This window comes from Aythya fuligula, chromosome 5 (genome assembly GCF_009819795.1).
Source record: "Aythya fuligula isolate bAytFul2 chromosome 5, bAytFul2.pri, whole genome shotgun sequence".
NCBI lineage: Eukaryota > Metazoa > Chordata > Aves > Anseriformes > Anatidae > Aythya > Aythya fuligula.
The window spans coordinates 29,088,077-29,111,347 of record NC_045563.1 but is presented as its reverse complement, the minus strand read 5'-3'; the positions used below and the strand labels follow the sequence as shown (position 1 = coordinate 29,111,347).

Genomic DNA, 23,271 nt, shown 5'->3' with positions numbered 1-23,271 from the left:
GGCAATAAGGGATGGTGTTACTTCTATTTTATGAGGAATTTTGTTTTAATTTCAAGTCACCTGTATACAGGGGAAACGTTTTTATGGGTAGTCCTGGAGAGGGAAAGCTTCTCTCTTTTGCCAGAACAGACACAATGTACGAAGTGCAGTATAAATATTGTCCACATCATCATGTTTCCCTTCAGGACCACTTCTGAGTTGAGAAATTTTATCTTTTGGGCTTGATCTTGATTTTTATGCCAGATTTTCCAGAAAAAAGCATTTCCTGCTGGATGCTGGCAATGGTGGGGTCCTTTCTTCCCAAGTATGGATCAAGAGTACCAGTTCCTAGTTCTCAAATTAACATGCCTCAGGCTACACCTCCCTCTTCTTTCAAATCCATCCCAAGGAGAGCACTGAAAGAAAAGAAGACCCTCACTATTGAGAATATGGAACATACTTTGTTCCTGCCTCATTTAGATAGTAAATGTTTTTAGAAAGGACTATCTTTAAATGTCTTGTTTACAGTTTAGCATGCAAGCAGAGCTTAAACCCAAGTATTTATCCTATATCAATTACCCACCAGGTAATCATGAATGTGGAATAGTGGACTTGATTTCTTGTCCACTGGACAGGACAGATTTAGCCATGCTGTTTTAGGAATCTGCTCTCTTCCTCTTCTGGAGGCCACCGGGTCACTTTCTGATCTGTATGAGAATATTTCAGCAGGTCTCTGTCAGATTATCTTTATAATTCTTCCTGTGTAAATCTTGAATATCACCAGCTGCATATGGCAAAAGATGATTTATAGCATTAGGCATCAACAGTATGATACCAACATGAATTTTCTTCTGTCAGAGACTGATGATCTCAAAGCCACACAAAGCATGGTGCCTAGTATCTACATGAAGACACCATACCTCAAAAATATCAGAACTACATGGAGATATCAAACATTTTCAAAATAAAATATCTTTCCTGTTTAGACTGCTCAGGTAACTATCTAGGGATGGATCCCTGGATTAGTTGTATTATCTATGTAGAAACTGTGAAAGGATAAGTGCTGACTTAGAAGAAATACATTAGGCACTTGAGAAATTTAGACAAAGCTTCCTAGGGAGAAGATTTCAGCTGCTGCTCTTCTTGGCCTCCATTTTACATTAATAAATAAATAAATAAATCCTCCTAAGCATGTTTGTAAATTGAACAGTTACCAAACTATTTTCACATCAGATTATATCTGAATCATCTACCACAGTTTTCTAATACCATCATATAAAAAAAGTTATACCTGCCAAGTCCGAGACTATGCTTTTATATTCCCAGGTCAAAGGTGAGGTTTGGAAATTGCACCTTCTGTGTAGAAACAACACTGAAACACTCATCCTACATAACAGGCAATAAACTAGCTCATGCAGAAGACGTGTTCCACAGCCAATACCGCTGTATTTTGCAATCTTTTTACCAGGAGTGTAAAGATTTCCCCAGGTGTACACTGCAGACAAAATTATTTGCAAGAATATATTGATGTTAAATGAATTCAATTCACATCTTTGTCACCACTTACAAATATAAAATTAGTTTTAAGTGTTCTTACTGCAATTATTATTTTAGTATCTCCCATATTTCATGTATGAAATAGTTGCACGCTCTTTCATATCACTTACTGACTTTTTAATAATAATCTTTGCAGCACTCTGTAGTTTTTATTTTCCTGGAATGATGATCTGCTGCATCCTCCAAATTAACAGGCAAATACAGGAAATAAATTTGAATAATTATAAAAAAAATGAAGTATTATTTGTAAAAATAAGCCATATCATGAAAGAGAAAGGATCAATTTGAAAAATGCAAATACTAACAAAGAATCTGAGTGACATGCAACGCTAATGATTTTGGCCATTCAGTGAGTTCAGTGAATGTTTTCCAGTAGTCTCAAGAGACCTAAATTAGGACACAAGAGATCTATTTTTTTTTTTCAGTCACTCAGTGGCTACACAGTCAAGATAGTCTGAAAGTGGTGAAATACTGGTGAGCCATGGATACAGTGGTTTCTCAGTAACCCAGATGCCTTCACAACCCAGTCAGCTGCACAGCCTTAGTGCAATGCTGTGATGTGCATGTAGACGGGAGCTGACAATCACAGTTCAAAGGACACCTAACAGAGGGAGTCCTTACTCCAAGGACTATTCATGCAGTGTTGCATAACACATGAATATTTTTGGACCAGGGTAAATATGCACAACAACTCTACAATTAGTCTGCACAGTATTTCTCCTCTTGTCTCACTGAGCCTCAAATACCTCATGAACAGCTTCCCACGGCACCACACAGGGTGTTCTCCTACTAGAATACAGCCTGGGAATTAAGGCACCACTGAGTAGATGGAGGTTTAATGTGAATAGGAACCCTCACATTGAAAAATAGCTGAGCCTGAATGTCTCACATCCTTTGCAAAAACACCCTGAGCAAGCAAGTCATGAGCATCAAAGTCTGAAAAGGACATTTGCAAACTCAAAGCATGCTGCTTCATATCTATTGAATGAGGACAATCTGTTGATGTAATAAGGACTTTTTTTTTTTCATGCCACTATCATCAGTTGCACAAGAAAAACTCTCCATGTAATTTTGCTGTGAATACAAACCTCCTCTGACTCACGTTACTCTGGAAGAAAAGAGAAGAATCCCCAGTTCTCTGGGACTACAAAGGGAGGTAAACTTCCTCAGGAAAACTTCATCAGTATTTTCAAGGATTAGATTTTAAACTTTGTTGCCTAAATCAGATATAAATTTCATGTGAATGTTCTTGCAAATCCATGTCAGAGTCCACCAATGTTACCCAGGGACTCTACTGCACAGCCAGTAACTAAATCCTAAGCTTCTAAAAAATGTATGAAGATAGTAGCTGGAAAACTTAACATATGTTTCAGTTTATCCTGATAGTAAAAATAGTTATTAAAGACTTCCCGGGATACAGAGGGGTGTGCAGCATGTATGTTGAGATGGAGCATGTCCTTCATTGACCTAAACCTTTCTCTCAATGGAAGACAAATTTTTCTGCCAAAGAAAAACCTATTTACCATGTTTTATGACTTCAGCTAATTTTAAAAGTCAAAACAAAAATATCATTTTAAAATGCCAAAAAATTTTGTTTGAAAATTGTCAGAATGAAATATTTTGACTTTTTTTTTTTTTTTTTAATTTTGTGAAAACCTATTAAAACAGGAAGCTGTACCCACAAACACTATAATTTCCTACAACTGATTAATCATTAATTTGGTATTCTCTAAAGAAAATTCACTGTTCTGTGAGTCCAAAGACAGCTTCCTACTCATTGAACCATTCTTTGTCTCTAACAAGTTGTTGATATTACAGTTATCCTCCCCTCAAAAAAGTTCAGCTGTGCTTCCATCACTAATATTGGCCTTAAAGGTCTTTTAACTTTTAAATTAAAGAGAAGCTTTTTGAAATGAAAAAGAAAATCACTCTTTAATGCATTTGAAATTTTTCTCGAGGAAGCCTTGTATTAATTAAGAGGAAAGAGTTCTTTTTTTTTCTTTTTTTTTTTTTTTTAATTAAACCTAATTATAGTATCTGAAAGTATAGCTTCTTTGAACTCTGATTTCATACAGGAAGGGAGGAGGAGATCCTTATTATTTTTTTTCATGTGAAAACAAGTCTTGATCTATACACGTTTGGTTAACCAATTTTAATGGAGTTTGTGTTTCTTGTGTGTTCCTAAAGAGGCTCACAAGAAAAATACTTGCGTAGCACAAATGCCATCAAGGTGCATTATCCTAAAGGGGTAGAAATGCAGTATCTATGAACTTTAAAGACTCAAATACTGTATTCAAACAAGTACTCTGAAGTTTTAGCAGACTTCTTTGGCTAGATATCAAGGGGATTATCTCAAAGAAAAAATGGTTACTCTTTTCTGAAACTTCCAGATCTAGTCAGAACTCAAAGGTGATTGGAGACTTCTTCTGCTGATACTGTGCTGTGTTTACAATGGACATTATCTTGGCTTGCAGCTCCCCACACCAAACAATGTGAGTTTTCATTGTTCCAGTGAAAAGATAAATTTTAGGGGCAATGGTGCTATGCAGTTTGCCCACCTCTGTAGAAAAAGTACTGCACTCAGAGCTCCACTGCAGCACCAGGCAGCAGTGAGGAGAAGGTGTTTTATGATAGTCTACAAAACTTCTTTCAATCTACAAAATTTCTTACATTCAGTGCCAGAGCAATACCCCTGTCTGCACAGTTCTTTGACCCTGCTAAATAGCCTATATTACCACTTCCTACCCCAGTGCAGTGATGCCTGTCTCTCTCCCAGGCAGGAATGTTCTAAAACCACCAAAAGAGCTTCACACAGATGTCTTAGAAACCACCACGTGTTCATAATAGCATCATTTCTTATCTGTTAACATTGTGGGTGAAAGCTATTACTGAAAGCCAAAGACTTCCACAGAAAGGAGCTCTGTGTTGAAACTCAAAAGGTGCTGAATGAAATGAACAATTAAGTCTGAAATGCTCTGCTGAGCAGGAAGTGTGCTTGGTGGCAGAGGAGACCCTGCATTGCTGAAAGTTGGTGGAGTCCTTTGGCTCCTGTGCCTGACACATTCAAAAGTCACCTTGGATCAAGGCAGCAGTCTGTGTTCCTAGAGTGCCAACAGCTATAGCCCAGACAAGAATTTAAAAGAGAAAACGCAGGGCAATCTGTATAAGAATTTATAAGCTAGGAGGTAGCAAAGTGTGCTCAAGAAGTAGACTGTGTGTAATTCTCAATGTGTCAACATGTCATTACCTCAACAGGCCAATACGACTGTGCCATAGTTCTGCTCCTGCTCTGGGTGAGGGCTGAAAAACCTAGGTACCATTAGCAAAACCATTGCAGGCAGTGGGGTTTTGGGGGTGGCTATGCACCTGTGCTGTCAGTGATGTTTCTGTGGGTGTCCCCAGCTCCTCTTCCACAACCAGCCAGGTCTGCAACAGGGACATGTCTGCATCCACCAACAGTGAGGATCCTCCTCTGAACTGCAGATAGGATTTCAGTGAGAAACAGAGAGACATGCTGGAATAGCCTTCAAATTATAGACTTATGTTATTAATGAACTTGAAAGGTAATTAACTTATTTTAAGCATGGAAAAAAATATTACATTTGAGTTGGGAAATCCCCAGATGAATTCTTTCAGTGACTTTTTCTGCTGTAAGTGTGCTGTTAATTCACATATGCCTGAGCTTACTCATCTCTGTCATGAGGTTGATGGTACTTAGAAATATATCCCCCAACAGCTTGGCAAGGGTCTTTTAAAATGGCACAATGCTGAAAAATGCTAATTATAATCATCCCCATCACTGTGCCCACCCCGAGTAATTAGTACATTGCAGAAACAAAGTAATTCTACTGGAATAATGGCACAATCTATTTACGTAGGGATTGTTTTCTACATATGTCTCAATATTCTCCACATATAAAAACAATGTGAGCTGAAATTATTCCTTATTTATCCAGTTTTGAATTTTAATGAACAAGAATGCCACAAGTTTATGAAATTTTTAAAACCAAAAGATGAATTAGATTAATAGGCTTCATAACCCTCCATATTCTGGCAAAAGCTACTGTGGAAACTTTTAGGTAAATAGCATTTAATTTAATTTAATTATTTAACAGTATAGTGCATCCATTCCAGCTCAAAAGGGATAGTGGTTAAAATACAGAGGCTGGGAATTCTAATATCCCCATGCAAATTTTCAATATATTCTTAAGCAATTCAATTTTTAAAAGGGTATAAACCAACATAATTTTGCTGCAAAGCCTGATTTTATGCCAATTCATAGATGCAGAAGCTGGTCTTGCAACACATACATAGTTCTTTCTTCTTTAGTGTTGTCCTGGAGAGACATGAAACTAAACCAATATTGTAGCTTTCCTAAGTTCATCATTTAGAAGAGTTGTGAGCAGATTCAGTTGCTGATAAAAGTAATTAAGCTGCAGATAAGGGGACAAATTCACTGTCTGAACTGTGTGCAGACCCTACGGCTGGAATAGCAGAGGATACTGAAGGTTAGAAGCACTCTACTCCATTAAATGTGTCTGGAGCATGAAGGTCAAAATAACCTGTGCTTTCAACTAGTACCAGATGTGGGTTCACTGGGAGAAGCGTGATGGGACTGCAACTACCACTGGCACTGCCCAGTGTGACGAAGATGCTGTCCAGGGTGCAGCTGCTCACTGCCTGCCCACTGCTGATGTACATATATCATGGGCACGAATGGCAGGCAGGCTGCCACACTCATTGCCTTGTGCACCAGTGCGAAAAGCAAGCGGGAGCATTTAGCATGAAGCTGCTGTAGAAAAGCTGTTTCAGGGAAAGGGGTTGTAAAATGCCTGGGGTCTTGTGCAGGAGGTCTGAGCTGCTGGGGAAGGTGGATAAACAAAACTTTCCACTTTTTGTCTTCTGTCACTGTAACTGCCTCAGCCCAGTCCTTTGCTTCCATAAGCATAATGCCAACTCATTAAGTTCTAATTAGAATTAAATGCCTTAACTCCTTCCTCACCACTCTGACCCTCCAGCTGTCTGTTTCTCATGTTGTTTTCAGCCCTTCTTGGCTCCTCCCTAGATTCTCATCTTCTCCTCAGCAAGGTGAGAGGCCAGCAGGCTTTGCTGTTGAAAGCCCTCTTTACCAGAACACTTCTAATAATCTTCTCATGTGCTGGTATTTTTAGCTGCCAAGCCAGAAGTTTCACTGCACAAGAAAAGAAAGCAATTTACAGCTTCGTGTAGAAACACAGCCACTTCCAGTTCATTTGTTTTTCATCTTGATTATCAATACGTTTGTCATATCTCTGTAATTTATTCATTATCTTTAGTCGAGGAATGTGAAAGGGAGGGGTAGGAGCAAAGGAGGAGATAAGTGCACTTGTCAAAATTTGAAACAGATGCTCTAACAATGATTGGAGACAATTAATGTTCTCAGTGAGCATCAACAGCCAAGGTCCATGGATTGCCTCAAATTTCTGCAGCAAACAGCCTTTTGGAAAATGCAAATACGGAGCCTTTATTTTTCCAGGCACGTGAGAGGATGTCTTGCTGGTAATGAGCTGTCCCAAGGAACTTCTTCACATTGCTGCTTGACAGTGCGGCTGTTCTGATCACTGCCGGCCTGGTTATGAGCACAGCACCAGGAGGGGGCTCTAGAGCTGGTATCAGAACTAACGAACATGTCACCACTCCCTCCCTCTGGTTCAGGCACAGCATGCAAAGCAAAGCACTTAGCACGTGTTTAACCTTGGGTTACTCAAGGTCAATAGCACATAAGAAGCAGGTAAAGCCGGGCACATGCACTGTGATTGCCAGGCTAGCTAGGATAGCCAGGATAGCAAGCAGCTAGCAAATGTCTTTGTTGTGGTCAGGTCTTCAGTTACTCGCTGGGGAATGACCCCATTTTCAGAGAGCTCTAAAGGGAAGGTCACTCATTTGGTCTTGCATACAGCACCAGAGAAAAATTGGTATAGCCAAGGAGTCAGAGTCAGATTTCAGCTTATATCACTTTGGGGAATTGACAATGAATTCCAATCACAATAAATAACTATAACAAGAAAGGGGAAAAAATCAATAACAAATAGATGTGATCTAATTACTAACATTTGTAGTAATAGTTTATTGTTCTACGCCATGTGTAACTTTCATCTTCCCTCTCTGCACTCTGTCAATTTAATTTTCCCTTCTGCTGTTCTGCTATATAAAATGATCAAACACCTACCATGCCCTGAAAAGTATACCAATTAAGAGCTGCATTTAAATCTGCCTGAATGTGGCTGTCATAAAGTTAATTGGAATAAACACATATTTGATATGATATTGTTTGAATTCTGCTCCAAGCCAGAGTATTGCCCATCACAAACTTTCTTTTTATTGGTTTATATTCTTCTTCTCAGTTTTCCTCATTTTATTTCATTCTTCCTATTCACAAGATTTTTTTTTCTATCATTCCACAGCCCATAGACAACATCTGCATTTTGAAGGAGCTTTTAAAAGGAAGCTTTTAAAACCTGAATAATGGTTTATTTATAATACATTCAGTTACTTCTCTGCTAAATTTATTTGTAGTTAGGTCAGTAGCAAATGGATGTGTTTTCTTTTTTCCATAGAAGAATAGTGCAAATGTAAGGTAACTCAGACAGGGACCAAGGGTGAGAGGCACTTTAACAGCATCTCCCTAGGGACTGAAGAGAGAACCCTTGGTCGTGCTTCTTCTGCCTACTCCTCCACAGCATAAGAGCATGCACTGAGCTACTCATGCCATCATCCTGTGTCCTCTCAAGTTCCCACATTGCTTAGGGAATGAAAGGGGTTTCTTCATCAAGGACCACACTCAGCCAGCACATAACAGCCAGCAGGGGACCAGTCCTCCAATGGCCTGCTACACACAGTATTGGCAATGGCTTCTGGGTCATACATAAATCAGCATATTTTTACATGCTATGTAAAAGAACACTATTTTTGTTTGCCTCAAGCCTGCTACCATGTCTATTATAAGAAGGAAAAAAAAAAAAAAAGCATACATAAGCCAGCTAAAACTATAACCAGAGTTTACTTAATGGCTGTCATTTGTAATTTTCTTTTCAATGTTCAATGACTTCAGTCCAGCTAAGTACCAACATTACAGGAATTTAAGGCAGTGTGTATGTTAGCCTATGGCCACCATTGCATAAACTCTGGATAGATGCACAGCCAACTGATAAAACAAATTGATGCCTGCAGCAATGGGAGCACACAGATTTGATCAGCAAGTAAATCAATCATTGCATGAGAAAAACATGTCAAAAAGAAATCCTCATCCCTTTGCTGCTACTGGGTTTTGAGTCTTGGGTGTTTCATAAGCTTACATGATTCAACCAATTTAAAAGGAGACAACACACTAATTTTTCTCTTCAGCACCTTATCTTCTGGAATGAATCAGCTACCCAAATGCATGGATTAAGCTGCATTGCCATTACTGGACCTATATTAGGAACAAAGTTGATTCAGGGATGTATCATTCATGTAAATGCTGAGGTATGACATTTTTAACCATGCAGATGTGACTTTAAAATATTTATAGGGAACCTATCTAGGAAAGAGTAGAGGTTTCCCCAGTCATCAGGTGTATGTAGCAACCAGGCATGACATGCAGCATGAATTCAGTGTGAAAAAAAAAACACCTCATCGTTTGCAAAGGGCATGGCAGTTCCACTGCATGCATGAAATGTATATTTCTTCTCTAGCAGTAGCTCACGTTGAGGTAATCTATTTATCCTTTCCAGCACAGGCACATTTATTAGCAGAGTTAATAAGACAGTCTTTGTCAGAACATATTGTCTGTTGTCAAAAAATCTAAGGATTAACACTGTATTGCATGTCTAAATAGAATTGCTTTCCCATAAGATTTGTTATACCAAGGTAGTTACATGGTCCAGCAGGTCTGGTGCCCTGCCAGATGGCAATAAATAAATGGCAAACAAATAAAATTTCACAGAAAAGTTTAATTCTGGGATGCCATCTCACTCCAACATGTATTACTGATAACTATTGCAGCATAGCACGTGGGAGGAAACATTTCCTTCTGACCTCCACAGGCAATTAGTTTAAGCCCTGAAACCTGGCTTTTGATTACCCTTATCATAGCTACAAGGACCATTATCAGAGATTCTTCCAGGATTTCCACAGCCTTATCACATCTCCGATTATGATAAGGCAACAGTAAAGCATTCAGAAGCCTCTGTAGTAAGATGAATTAGATGAAGTACATTTCAGTACTAAGAGCTTGATAACGGAATATGTTCTCCTATGCCTGATCATTTGTAAATATGTAGACTCTAATAACTAATTATATTTGATTTTCAGGAGATTATTTTTCTGGGATTGTGTCAACAAAGATTTTCTTTGAGATGTGCTCCTAAATTCTTGGAAACATTCAGTTCATAGTTTCCAGACATTCGGTAAATGCCCGGAGGAAGGTCTTTTTTATGTGATGTGTCCTCCCACAGTCTGAACTAATTAACTGATACAAATGTGGAAAATATCCATTTTGCCATGGTGTTGAACTTTTCAAATCTTTCCATTTAGAAGATCAGAAACAATCCAATCAAACTGCTTGCCACCTGGCTTCTCCACATCACTTTTGCAGTGGAATTAAATAAAATAATAATTTCCAATTTGAAAATAGAAATGGAAACTAATTATTCAACAGTGACCTGGATGGCCCTTTAATTAATGCTCTATGTTCGCCCAAAACACAACTGGTTTGAATTTTATGCCGTGTTTCTACTCCTAAAAGTAGCAAGTGCTTTGTGCTCTCATGCAGAGGCCGGGAGGGAGCCGGTGAGGGGGGGCGGGGGAAGCAGGGAGGATTGTTTTTTTACCCCACAGCATCCCCTACTGTTGCTTTTAGGAATGGTATTGATTCATTTAAAAGGCAATTTCACGCGGTTCTCATCCAGGAGGAAGGCAGCCCAGACCGGTCACAGGCTTTTCAGCAGAACTGCAGGAGCGGGAGTGGAAAAATAGAAACACTTAATATCCCCAGGAGACTCACAGGTGGTGCTTCAAGGGAAAACTACCGCCCCAAAAAATTATGTTTCACTAACAGAAAATCTCAGTGGTTAACTGGAGCAGCAATTTCCTAAGGGACCTTGACCATGACAAGGGACAATTTTTTGTTTTGTTTTGTAAGTACCTCTACAGTTATTAAAAAATTTGGAACATTCCTGAGTGTCTTAAAACTGAAATGTACTCTCAGTAAATCCTTTTCTCCCAAAGGAACCAGTAAATACAACTTTTAATTTTAATTTCTATGTTTTGGGGTTTTTTTCTTTATGTATGAACAAAAATTTGCAAAAATCCAGGTGGAGGCAGGGGTCTGAATATGCAACTGCTGATTTCTCTGCATCTTTCTTTCCTTATCTATTAAATTGGGTTAACAGTACTTCTGCACCTCCCAGGAGTGTTGTGAAGCCATACTCATTAAAGTTTGTAAAGTATTTTGAGATCCTTGATTGCTGATGTTACACAAGTGCAGAAATACATCGCTTGATAGATATGAATGGCAATTCACCCTCAGATTCAACAGTGTTCAGTAAGGGAGCAACTGAAGAATATCAAATGCTGCAGGCTCAGATGAAAGGGAGCTCATCAAAATAAACGTTTTACCAGAGGCTTCCAAGCACCTTGCTTCCTACAGATGAGATGAAGAGTTCATCCCCTTCTCTGCTTGACAACAGAGAATAAGCCATAGCACTGCACATCGCAAACAGTAGCTTTAGCATTCTTCCCTGCTGGAGAGTTTCACTTTATTGTAGAGCCCCATTAACTGATGAATTGAGGTCAGAATGGTTCATGTTATTACTGTGAGTATAGAAAAGAGATAGGCCCAAACATGGAAACAAAACAGACTTTCATCACAAAAAAGGAATCAGGTATAGTGATATCTGTGAATATTGCCTTGCAAGAGGGTCCTTTTTCCCCATTTGCTATTCTAATTAAAAGAAGAAGCTTGTGAAGAAAACACTTTTGAATTTGGTTGGAGAGCTCACATACATTTCTATCTGATCTACAGAAGAGAGATTTCTGCATCTTCAGTTCCAGGAACACAACACAAATCCACAAACTCTTCTCTAATTTTAGGATTTTATATTGACACAGCAACCTGTGTCCCTTCTGGAGATACTCTAGACCTCTGGAACAGCGAAGTGCATTCATGAGTCCCCAGTAATCCTCAGTCTCTGGAATAAAAGGTGTTCATGAGATAGGACTTCTTGTTTTTGACTAACCTATTCAGATTTCCTGTACCTGCAAACTTGAAACCTAGATCACACAAACTGACTCAATTTGGTTTTGGTCAAAAGAAGTCTGATGATGAAATCTCTTGCACATACTTCAGCCAGACAAGAACTAGTTCAATCATAGTCTATTTCAAGACAAGTCAGCTATCTTATATTTGAGCTCAAGGAAGACTAAAGGAAGCAGAAGCAGTTAGTCCAGCTCCAGATGAGCCCTGACTTTCTCCTCATACTGAACACTACTGCACCCATCTAAGAGGGAAAATGCTATTCTATACCTTAAATAAAGATGCTGTGCCCAAAGCCTGATCCAAACTACTTTTACAATCTGAAGCAACATTTCAAACACTTTTGAATCAGCACTGTAGCTTGTAACAAGTTTGCTAAGTCTATGGAGGTTTAGAAGCCAAACTGACAGATGAGAGACACAACTTACCTCCTAAGCACCTTCTACTCCATTGATTTACCAGGCCAGACTGAATGAATGCTTTTAGCTTGATTCTTACTCAAAATGAAAGTTGCCTGAATGATGGTTTAACTAGCAAGTTGACCGAAATGATCTGTAAACAAAAGAAAGTAATCTTGAAAACTGAGGAGGAAGATGGTATTTCCTAGCTTTATTTTTGAGCCTGTTATTTATTTATTTATATATATATATATTTATTATTTGAACAATACATGAGCAATCAAACTATTCCTTTCTAGTCCTTTCTTTAAAAGAGATTAATTATTTCCATTGTTAACTAAAAGGCTTTCTTCTAATTAAACGAAATTATAAGGCATTCACCAGTGGCATTACAGTAGTCAATAAACTAATTAGGGTTGTGGCAAATTAGGGAAAAGCCATCAACTGATCTTAGGACCATGATTTAGAAAACTTTAAGAATGTGATTTTCTCATTCTTTGAGAAAACAAGGAAGAGCTTACACATACTTTTAGTTACTGGTTAGAATGCACAGAAAAAAATATTTGTCCTTTGAAATGAGCATAGTGGCTCCAGAAGTTTCTAGCTGCGTTACCTACATTCACTTGGTGTATCTTTATTATGTCATTTGTTGTTTTCACAGTAGAAGAAAAAGAAAGGGTTGAATTTCCGTTTTCTTTTCTTTCTTTTTTTTTTTTTTTCTTTTTTTTAATTGCACTATTGCTTCTCTAAAATTCTATTTCAATTGAATCAAAATCATTCCAAATAATAAAAGTAGTATTTTTTTTTCCTTTCATAATAGCAAAAAATAAATTTCAAGTGCTGTGAAGAGTTCCATGATTTCTCCCTTAGAAACAATATTATTATCATCATCATCTTTACAGCAATGAAACAGATTCTTCACAATTCAGTGATGAGCTAAGAAAGTTGCATTAACTCTGCTTTGCAAATTTTGCATTTTGACAACTAGCACTGTGTGGTTTCTTGCTGGAAATGGGATGTAAAGTCACTAGCCAAGTTAGGCTTGAATTCAAAGGCAAAGACTTTACCTGCTACTTGCCTTTTCTCTTGTTTTTGTCCATCTTCAAGACATTTTTGTCACAAGATGAATGAATGAGAACAGATTACATTATATAAAAACTTTTGATTCAACTCAACAGAGATGCATCAATTGCTCAGACGTAGGTTTGTAGTCCACTGCCATGCGTAGCAGAACTGGCTAACTGCTGGGCTGTGCAAATGCATTATTTTCCTGTACTGTAGTGCACATGCCAGCCTAGTCTATTACTGTCTCTCATTTGTGGTGGTACTTCCTGTTTAAAGTCATTTTGATAGGGTTACAAATGCTGACCAGATCATACTGTCAACCCTGGGGAAAGAAATAACTTTAAAACAAGATGTGATGGAATAATAGAGTGGAAAATATCTAGTCTGCATTTTCAAGACAGACACTACAACCCAAATTATTGCTCATAATCCAAAGTATTTCAGCCGTGCCACTAATACTCTTGTATCCCTTTTTGATAGCTTACCTTCTCCATGACCTCATGAAAAAATGAACTGCTTTGAAAGGTATTTTAAGGTCATTTAAATTTTTGTCAGAAAACAGTAATAATATTTGAAATCATCGATAACACTTAATTTCTATTTGGTAATTTACACCATCAAAGCAACTTTCACATGTATCATTGGGGTTTTCTGCTGAAGTTTTAGCATTTCATTTTGAGACAACTAGATATTAGAATGAGGTATTAAGGTTGTTAAAGCATTTCTGAAAATCTGTCAGGGTATCTAGAACAATCTTTGACCCACTAACTGATTCTTCATTCCTATGCAAATGCATGGATTTTTTTTTTTTCTGCAGTCATTATCTAAATTCTACAGTCTCACTCACCTCAGCTCTTGTGTTTGTGAGTAGAGAGGGAGATTTCCTGCTGGTTGGCAGTGGACAGCTGGGCTGGACAGCTAGGGAGATCCTGGCAAATGTAAAAGATGCAGTCCTGAACTTGTGGAGTCACAGATTTCTCTTCCTCCTTCTCCTCCAACTCCTCATATAGCCATCCCTCCCTGATTGAACCAGTGTCTTCCAAGTCTCTCTAGGGCAGTGATAATGAGGAAAAGATGGAATGGGAGATGAAGAGAAATAAAAAAGGCTGTTACATTGGGGTAACAGTGAAGGGATAGAAAAGGAAAGTGAAAGAGGTTACAAAACTCTTGCTGGACTAATGCAAAATAGAAAGAGTGGAGTAGAGAGGAAACCCAAACAGTTACTAGCTGAAGAGGGTATTTATAATACCAACATTTACATTTTCCTGAATTTTCCAGAAAATTGAAAGGAACAGAATTTTCCTTCAGCCCCCTCAGTTTTTCACTGCATTTGTCTTTCATTTTGTGTGGATTAATCCTTTCAATATTTATCTTATGCACATCAAACTTGCAGCAATATTACAGTGTCTTTTCTGAAGTTGTTCATGTTGCTCTGAAGTTTATCTTTTCTTAAGTGAACCAGGGCCTGTAATTTCAGTCTGGATTACTGGCCTTATTTATGGGGCAATGCCACACAACGTGGCCTTTGATATTAAGTAACCTCTTTGGAATTCTGTCAGTGAAAGTCTTTCTCTATACTTATTGGCTTTCCTTGTTTTCTTTCTACCTTTAAGTCAGAACTCAGTTCTGACCTTTTCTGTACCTCCGCTCTCATCTATGTTTTTCTACTCCTTCCTACTGTTTGCTCACTTATTGTTAATCCTTAGTCTCTTCTTATTCACAATCTCTCACATCTTACTTTTATACAGTCTCTCTGACCCTTTGACAAAAACCCATCAACTGTCCTCAGGAGTTACAACTTTAAATCCTATCTAATCTAGTTCCCACTGACATATCAGATCTCACCCCTGTTCTGACACAGTCACAATTCTTCTCCCTGTTGTGTCTTGATTATTTCATTCTAGACTTCAGGGGGGAAGTGCAAGGACCTCACTTGCAGGGAGAGAAGATTAGTGGGGATTTACATGTTTAAGTTCAGACATGCTTCCCAAAATACCCAGTCAGTTTGGACTGAACTTTGGAAGAACACAGTCTCCTTTGGTGCCTCTGAATTAAATTGTGGAGATTCCCAATAATTTCAAGCTTCATGCTACTCAGCTGAGTGGACTTGTCAAAAACTCTCAGGTAAGTTTAGGAAGATTCACATACTGGATTTTTTTGTCTTACCTTTCTTCCTCAAGCAATTCTGATCTACTTGAATTTCTGAGTGTCTACTGACCAGATCACAAATTCCAGGTTGCAATACTTTATCTTAAATAAGGAAATTCTGACTTCTCCTAGCTTTTACATAATAACAACAGGTAGAAGAAGTAAATTTAGCTTTGTACTCCATCTTAAGGAATCCAAAGCTACAGTTCCCAACCCGCAGAGACTGCCCTTACAGAGCTTAGCATATTCAGAGATTAAGAGAAATTCATTCCTGCCATTGTGTCAATCTGTTATACAATTTGAGAGATGATTCAAAACTTTTCCAAACAAAGCCTGAAAAGGCAAAGATGGAGGTTGTTTTGAATACTGGTCCTATTTGCAATGCAGCCTCATTGCAGTGCACCCCCTTAGAGTATCCAGCTGAGCAAGACAGACCCTTGTACTGAAGAAACGAAAAGGAAATGGTGGAGAAGTGAGAAACTCCTGAAGCCCTGACACCCCAGAGCTATGGTTTCAGTTATACTTGCACAATGCCAGGTATCCTTTAAGATCTTTTATGCATATATTGACCAGTTAATTTGATTTTCCAACCTCTGACTATGCAGTTCCCTGCCCGCATTTGTGTATGAGATTTCTGGTAGGCATCAGAGTGAGTATGAAAGTGAAAGAAGGCTGTAACAGCAAAGGATCTGCTGACTGCTTGAATTGTTCAGTGGACAAGTAGGAGAGTAAATGAAAGCACAGATGATTTTTTGTGGTTAAAAATCAGACAATCAAATCAGTATTAAGGAGCTATGCAAACTAGTAAGAGGTAAGATGGGTGACAAGGCAAAAGCAAGATGGGTTTCAAAGGTTAGGACAAGAGGCTTAAAATCACACTGGAATATGGCCAGTCAGTGAAGGGTGTGAAGAAATTACATGATCTGAAAGACAGCACAGTCAAAATGTCCTGGCATCTCAGAAACATTATTATTTGTATCATACTCCCACCCAGAGGCTCCATGTAAGTATCAGGGCCCCATTGTGCTACATATTGCACAAACACAGCAAACGACAATCAAAGCCAAAATCACAGGAACAGCAGAGAAAAAGCATCAGCACTGCAGCATATAGGAGGCAGAGCTCTGGTTGAGTGTGGAGCAAAGTGAAAAGGTTTCATGCCAGAACGACTCTGGGTTTGCTCCAAAGGATCATGAACCTCTCAATGAACTTGCAGCCCGGTGAGTTCTGTGTAGTTCCAGGTGCTGTAATGAATGTTTCACAGAGAGATAATTAACCCCCCTCACCCCAAAGCTCCACAGAGCTGATGCTTTCCAGCACAATCTGTCCGTGACACCATAGTAGAGTGCAGAGCCAGCTTTATTATTTTGGTTTGTTCTGTTCCTTTTTACTGCTACTGCTCTCTAAGGTTAATTGTATTCCCTGTGCTGATGCACAGTGGTATCTATACATAGACCTTGCTGTATGGATTCTTCTTTTTTTTTTTTTTCTCCCTGATTTCTAATCAATAACAAGTTCAAACACTATGCAGCTTTCTCAATAAAATGCCAGGAGTCAACCACTGAAGTGGGAGAGGGCAAAAGTAAAGGAACAAACCCTTGACCCATTCTCACTTAGCCCACTCTTTTCTTGGTTTAGAAAAGGACTCAAAGGAGAGGAAAAGAAAACAAACAAACAAACAAACAAAAAGAGAATCACCCAAATGCAAACTTTTTCCTTTTGAAAGATAGGAAGTAGTAAATTGTAGCATGCATCATTGCCCTTGTTCCTGTATCTCAGTCTGTTTCTAGACTGCAATCTGAGGAACAGATTGCCCAGAGAAGCTGTGGATGCCCCATCCCTGGAAATGTTTAAGGCTAGGCTACATGGGGCTTTGAGCAACTTGTCTAGTGGAATGTGTCCCTGCCCATGGCAAGGGGGTTGGAACTTGACAATCTTTGAAAGTCGTTTCCAACCCAAACCATTCTATGATTCTATGATCCAGCTAAGTAGTTAGGCTATTCCTTCCTTCTTCAGACTCCTAAGTTCATATCCACTTCAGAGCTATTTTGGGAGACCAGACCAGTGGAAGCCTAAAAGAGTGACTAGGCAATATATTGTTTCTGGGATGGACTGTGACTACATCCATACCAGCAGTAACACACAGGCAAGATCTTCCTCTGCCCTAACTAATGCTGCAACCACAAGTATGGATAAGCACAAAGGACAAAACAGGTCCCTTACAAATGTGTTTCTGTTACATTATCTCAGTGAAATTCCAGCCCTGTGTCTAAGGTTCATCACATGCTAATGTAACTAACCCAGTTGAGTCTCTGCTGGCTCAGCTATCTTCTTTCAGTGATCTCATGAATGTGCATACATGATCATAGTATACAAAATGAAAGAATGAATAGTGTCTCAAGATTATAGGCATGAAAAACATAGAAAGACAAACAAGTTAATATGCCAGCGTGCAATGTTATTTGAAAGTCCAAAAATGTAAAGATTATGGCAGATTTTCAGTACAGTGACTACTAGAGTACTTTTATGTGTCCTGTTTGGTCAGGAAAAAATATCTTCCTCTTACTGTTATAGCCCAAGAAGGTGCATTGTGAGAAATTTGCTCTGGTCTGTAATAAAACTATCACTAGGGTCTGATGGAGGCTAAATGGAGCATTACACTGTCCTATTCTGATAACTGTTACAGTATATTTCCAACATAATTATTTAACACTGTTCACCATTAGCAAGAACCTTTGATTTATATTTTAATTTCCTTTTTGTGGGGGAGAAGATGATTGTAATTTAACAGAGATCCATAACATATTCATGGTGTTAAGTGGGGAAGAGATAAATCAGATGATTCATTTCATACTGAAATCAACCCAAACTGAAAGTAAATAACCACCCTTGCCCCCTTCTGGATGATCAAGCTCCCTTGTTTTGGAATAGTTAATACTGAACTTGAACAAATCTCTCCTTATTTAAAAGTTTAGATTTGAGGAATGGACCAAGATAGATGGTTTCTTTCTCTGTAAGGTATTGATTAATGGATTGTACTAAATGGTGTGACATGCCCTTTAAATGGAATTTACAAGTAATATATTGTATGGCAACTGCATTATTAATGATTTTGATACCCAGTATTTGTGTCTTCCTACTCTGAGCTCTTCTTATTTATACTGGCAAAGGTGGAGGGCAAAAGCTGGCTCTCCAGGTTTTCTGGGCTTTGCTCTCACAATCATATATATTCGTAGGCTTATTCTCATTATACACATTACTTCTAGCCTGACAGCTTTACTGACTATATGCCAGCACTAGAAGGAGGGGAAACAAAAAGAAACAAACCAAAATAAAATTCTTTTTCAAGAGAATCACCAAACCCTTTAGATAAACATACATGTATATATCAGTAAGAATTGAAGATGGCAGTAGGACTCATTCCCCTCATTATTAAAAGATGTTTTCAGTCACAAATAAAGGAATCAGAGAGAATCAAATTTTACTTTTTTTTTTTTTTTTAGTTTAGTTTATAAATTTCTCTGCTTATTTTTCCTGCACTTTGAGAGGCAGCCTGTACTGCATATGTACTGATGTGTTTACCAAGAGGTAGACTTGTGCATGAAAAACTGAAATGAAGAGCAAAGGCAAATTAAAAAGCAATTATACAAGAAGGCAAAGTCAAACAACAGTATTGTTCAGTTTGTATTATTCAGTCTATCAAGAAGCAGAGAATCATGAACTCCCAGAAATAGAGGGATAATTTACAGAAAATCAAGACATTGCAGGATATTTTTTTTTTAGTCCTTGCCAGAGAAGGCATCAGGGAGATGTTTCTGTCAGACCTTTTCCTTTCATAACAGTGAAAGATGTTGTTAGCAGCTGAGATTTCAGAAGAGAAAATATACTATCAAACTGAAAAATTAAACAACAACGAATCATCACAACATAGTAGAACAGAGCTGCTGAGGAAACTGGCAAAAACTGACTGAAGCATCTGGCAAAAATATCAGGGGCATAACCTTCTCATTAAGAGATTTTATCGTCACCCCATTAAAATCAAGAACCTGGCTTGCAACCAGTTGGCAGTTTTACTGAATACTGACTGATATCAGATATTGAAATCTGTCTTTGATGCTAGGAATGACAGATTAGAGTTGCCACCTGTTCAAAGCATCCTAAATTCAGCATAGGTATCAAGAGGAACAGGATGTTATAAGAACTAGAGGTAACTGAAAATCACTTTTCCATTTTTGGAAAGCTGTGGACTTGTAAAAATACCTTATCTAACTTCAGAATGAATGTTATAGCTTTTAGAATGAGAGAAATGGAAGTGAAGTCCACAACCAATGGTTTGAAATAATCAAACCACTCTGTGATGCGGTTTTCCAGAGGGACCCAGATTCGTACTTGGGCACCCTCAGTTCACTGCCATTTCCCAGTTTCAGCCCCATTGGACCTAGGGGACAGACTGGGACCCAGGTGTGCACAGACTCAGGGAGCCATATCCAGAGATGGATACCACAGTCAGAAAGTCAGAGCTCAGCTCTGAAACGGGGAGCCAAAAAACCCTAGGCCTTGAGCCAGTTTGGCAGTGACTCTGCCTCAGAATGGAAGGTTCTTGAGGCTCCAGGTAAAGCAGCCAGACAAACTACTTTTTTTTTTTTTTTAATGAAAACAATCTTTCAAAAAAAAATCAACAAATTATTTTAGATGGAAATAGCAAGTGTTATTGAACAACACGGCATTTTTTCACCTTTGCCAACCTCCCTGCAGTGCTTCTTTTGTTTTTCCAATAGAGAAAGGGATAATGAGGAGAGAAATAATTACCATTTCTGACCAGCTAGTGTGAAAGTATGAGTGTGCTTTCTGCTGAGCATGTCAGTATACAAACTTACATCCTATGTAATAATTACATTGTTCTATCTTTTGACATGGTGTGACATAAAAAATCTCAGGACGTCAAAAGACCGCTAGAAGAAGAATAAATATTGAACAGGGCTGAAAAAGCTTTGAACAAGGCAGTAAAAATAGGTAAAATTCAACATTCATCTAAGTAATTTCAGGAACAATTGCTGCATTCCAAGAATAAATATTACTTACAAGCATTTAATTTGTCTAGTGAGAATTTTTAAACATATTATGTCTTAGCAAAACTCATTGAAATTAAATCATTTAAAAATTAATCCAGAGAAGCTAGATTTTTCTCAACCAGTTTTCTGCCTCCAAGAGTTTGAACAGTCTACTGAGTACATTGGAAATGTTTCCATGAAATACAGTGTGCTTCTTTACCATGTGTCACTGTAAACAAAGAAAGTTTGATAGCTAAACTAGTGGAAGATGTCTTTTTAAATCTAATTGGCTTCCCATGTACATTCATGCAAATTTGAATTTTCTTGAATCCATTTATTGAGTGATATGTATTGAATTTTCTTAAATTTGAGATTATTTTGGTCTTTGTTTTTGCATCATTAAGAGTTTTTTGTTTTTTTGTTTTTTTGTTTTTTTTTTTTTTCTGTTTAACATAGATTTTATGTCACTTTCAACAGCATTTTAGATGTCCTCTTTGTTCTGGTGCAACATCAAACTGCCTGAGACATTAACTTTGTTTAGGTTCAAAAAACTTGATCTTTAAGAGATATACACACCATCAGTCCAAATGAAGTGTTATCACCAAAGCCACAGTGTACATGTGGTTGTAGAGAAAAAAAATATATATCACATTTGAAAGAAAGTTACAGTTCTTGTAGACTCTGTAAGCACTGAGTAAAATAAGAAATTATCTCATATGTATGCCCAGGCTGTTCAGAAACTGACTCAAACACTTCTTTGAGTTTTGAAAAATTGGTTAATATCTATCTGCAAATTATTTTAATTGGTCATTTGTTTACTTATCTATAAAGAAAGAAATTCTTAGGATAATTTCGTTCTGCTTGGAGACAGCAGGTATGAGAAGTCTTATAAAAATAAATCACAGGATTGAGAGGGGAGTAGAGGGGAGGACTTGTAAAACATCCTATGAATGCACCTAAATGTCTAAACTTCTTGACAAGCATGTGAGTTTTTTAGTGTTTATCTACTTATTTGCATTTTTTATAGTAACTCGTTATTTTGAATAGATTTCATTGATCTTTGAATAAAGATAAATGGTGGAGTTGGAAACCTCCTTTTCCATTCTTACACTAAGGTAATAATACTAATTGAGGAACATGATCATTTTCCAAAAGTGTGCTATTTCTTTTTTATTCAAAAGAATGGTATAATAGTAACTAAGCTGACAAAGAAAAACATTGCAAAGCAATAAAGTTAAATTGCCAATGGAATCACTTTCTGAAAGAAGCATAAACAGTCAGGTGTTTCTAATTGCTTTTTTCAAAGTCAGGTAACAGAATAAAAAATTTCTTTCATTAACCTAGCCAGTCCTACACTGCAGATTACACCTAAACAGAGGCTACTGTAAGTATATGTGTATGTTGATTTTATAGCTTACAAATGGCTGCACAGAAAGACAAGAAATAGTCTCCTCTACCCCAAGTTTTCTCATTTGCTTATCAAAACAATATGTGAAAAGTCAAACAATTGTCTTTAATGAGTTACTGGTTTAAAATTATTTCTAATGCTCCTGGTATAGCAGCAAGTTAAACATGCATGCATATAAAACAAAATGAAGTTTACTATAGATCTTGCTGAGATCACATTTCCATTCACCTATAATCCACTCCTTTGACCCAAATGGCCTCTTTCTAAACTGATTTTCTACAAACTATCTAAATACTTCTTTTGGAAGGAACTGTACCTGTAAGGAAATGAAGTTTCAGAGGCAAAGATTACACAGCACAGTAATATAAATTCTACACACACACACACACACATATATATATATATACACAAAACCACATATATATACAGTCCTTCTGTGGACAACCCCAATGGCTGTGAAAATGGAAACCCCACTGTCATCACACCACTGGTAAATGTGCCACAGAGTAACCACAAGTCTCACTCCCTGATAATTTTTGGTGGAATGTCTGAAATGTGTACATAGTACTATTATAGTACTATCATGGTAATATTCCCACTATACAGGTATATATCATAGTAAAGCATGACCATTTGTCAGCACCCTGGTGACAAGCCATTCTACACTATTAAATGGCCGTCACAACTGGACTATCTTTCCAATTCTTCCTTTTACCTTGCCACAAAATTCTCATCAAAGCATTTAGTAGAAAATGCTGTTCTGTGATTCTTTTTTTCTTGGTAAAAAATGTTGATTTAAACAGGATTCCATTCTGAAAGGAAAAGAACCAACACAGTTTGATATGAAAATACCCCATTTCTTTCAGCATCTCCAGAGGGAAAAAGTTCATAATTAATATATTTTTGTGTACATTTAAAAATTAAAAATAAAACAAAACAAAAGCTACTAAAATTAACCTGAGAAAGTCAGCTTCTCTCTCATGGAACAAATAAAAACAATATAAATTTTATTCCCTTTGGGAATGAGAGAAAATTATGAAATACAATCAATGCATAGCTAGCCATGATAATGTAGGAATGAGATAACTCCTACAAAGCAATAATTCATGTAGATCCAAACATGGTAATGCCAAATATGTGAAATAGGTGGTAAGAATTCACCACAAGAGCCAATGGAGAAGATAGATCTAGAGATCCCATGCAGTGCAGTCTGTGGAGCACAAAGGTACAGCTCTGACAGGACTGGCAATCCTCCCCATAGCAGCACTGTTTAAAGGCAGCTTTAGAGATTCCTGACCTCAGCTGGCTCCTGTGGAGGTGACACAGAGTCATCAGCATCCACCATATCATTCACACCCAGGCTAGATTATGAGCCCACCTGTAGAGAAGAGA

At 37.8% G+C, this 23,271-nt stretch overlaps 1 long non-coding RNA gene across 1 annotated transcript in view; it reads right to left on the bottom strand.

The window, feature by feature from the left end:
• Nucleotides 1-644: 644 nt before the first annotated feature.
• LOC116489332 overlaps nucleotides 645-23,271 on the bottom strand; it is a 34,499-nt gene continuing 11,872 nt past the window's right edge. The window contains exons 3-6 of the long non-coding RNA XR_004253277.1: nucleotides 14,120-14,321; nucleotides 12,238-12,361; nucleotides 4,903-5,013; nucleotides 645-686 (exon numbers count right to left, since the gene is read on the bottom strand). This is a non-coding gene — a long non-coding RNA (uncharacterized LOC116489332). The remainder of the gene's footprint in view (nucleotides 687-4,902; nucleotides 5,014-12,237; nucleotides 12,362-14,119; nucleotides 14,322-23,271) is intronic.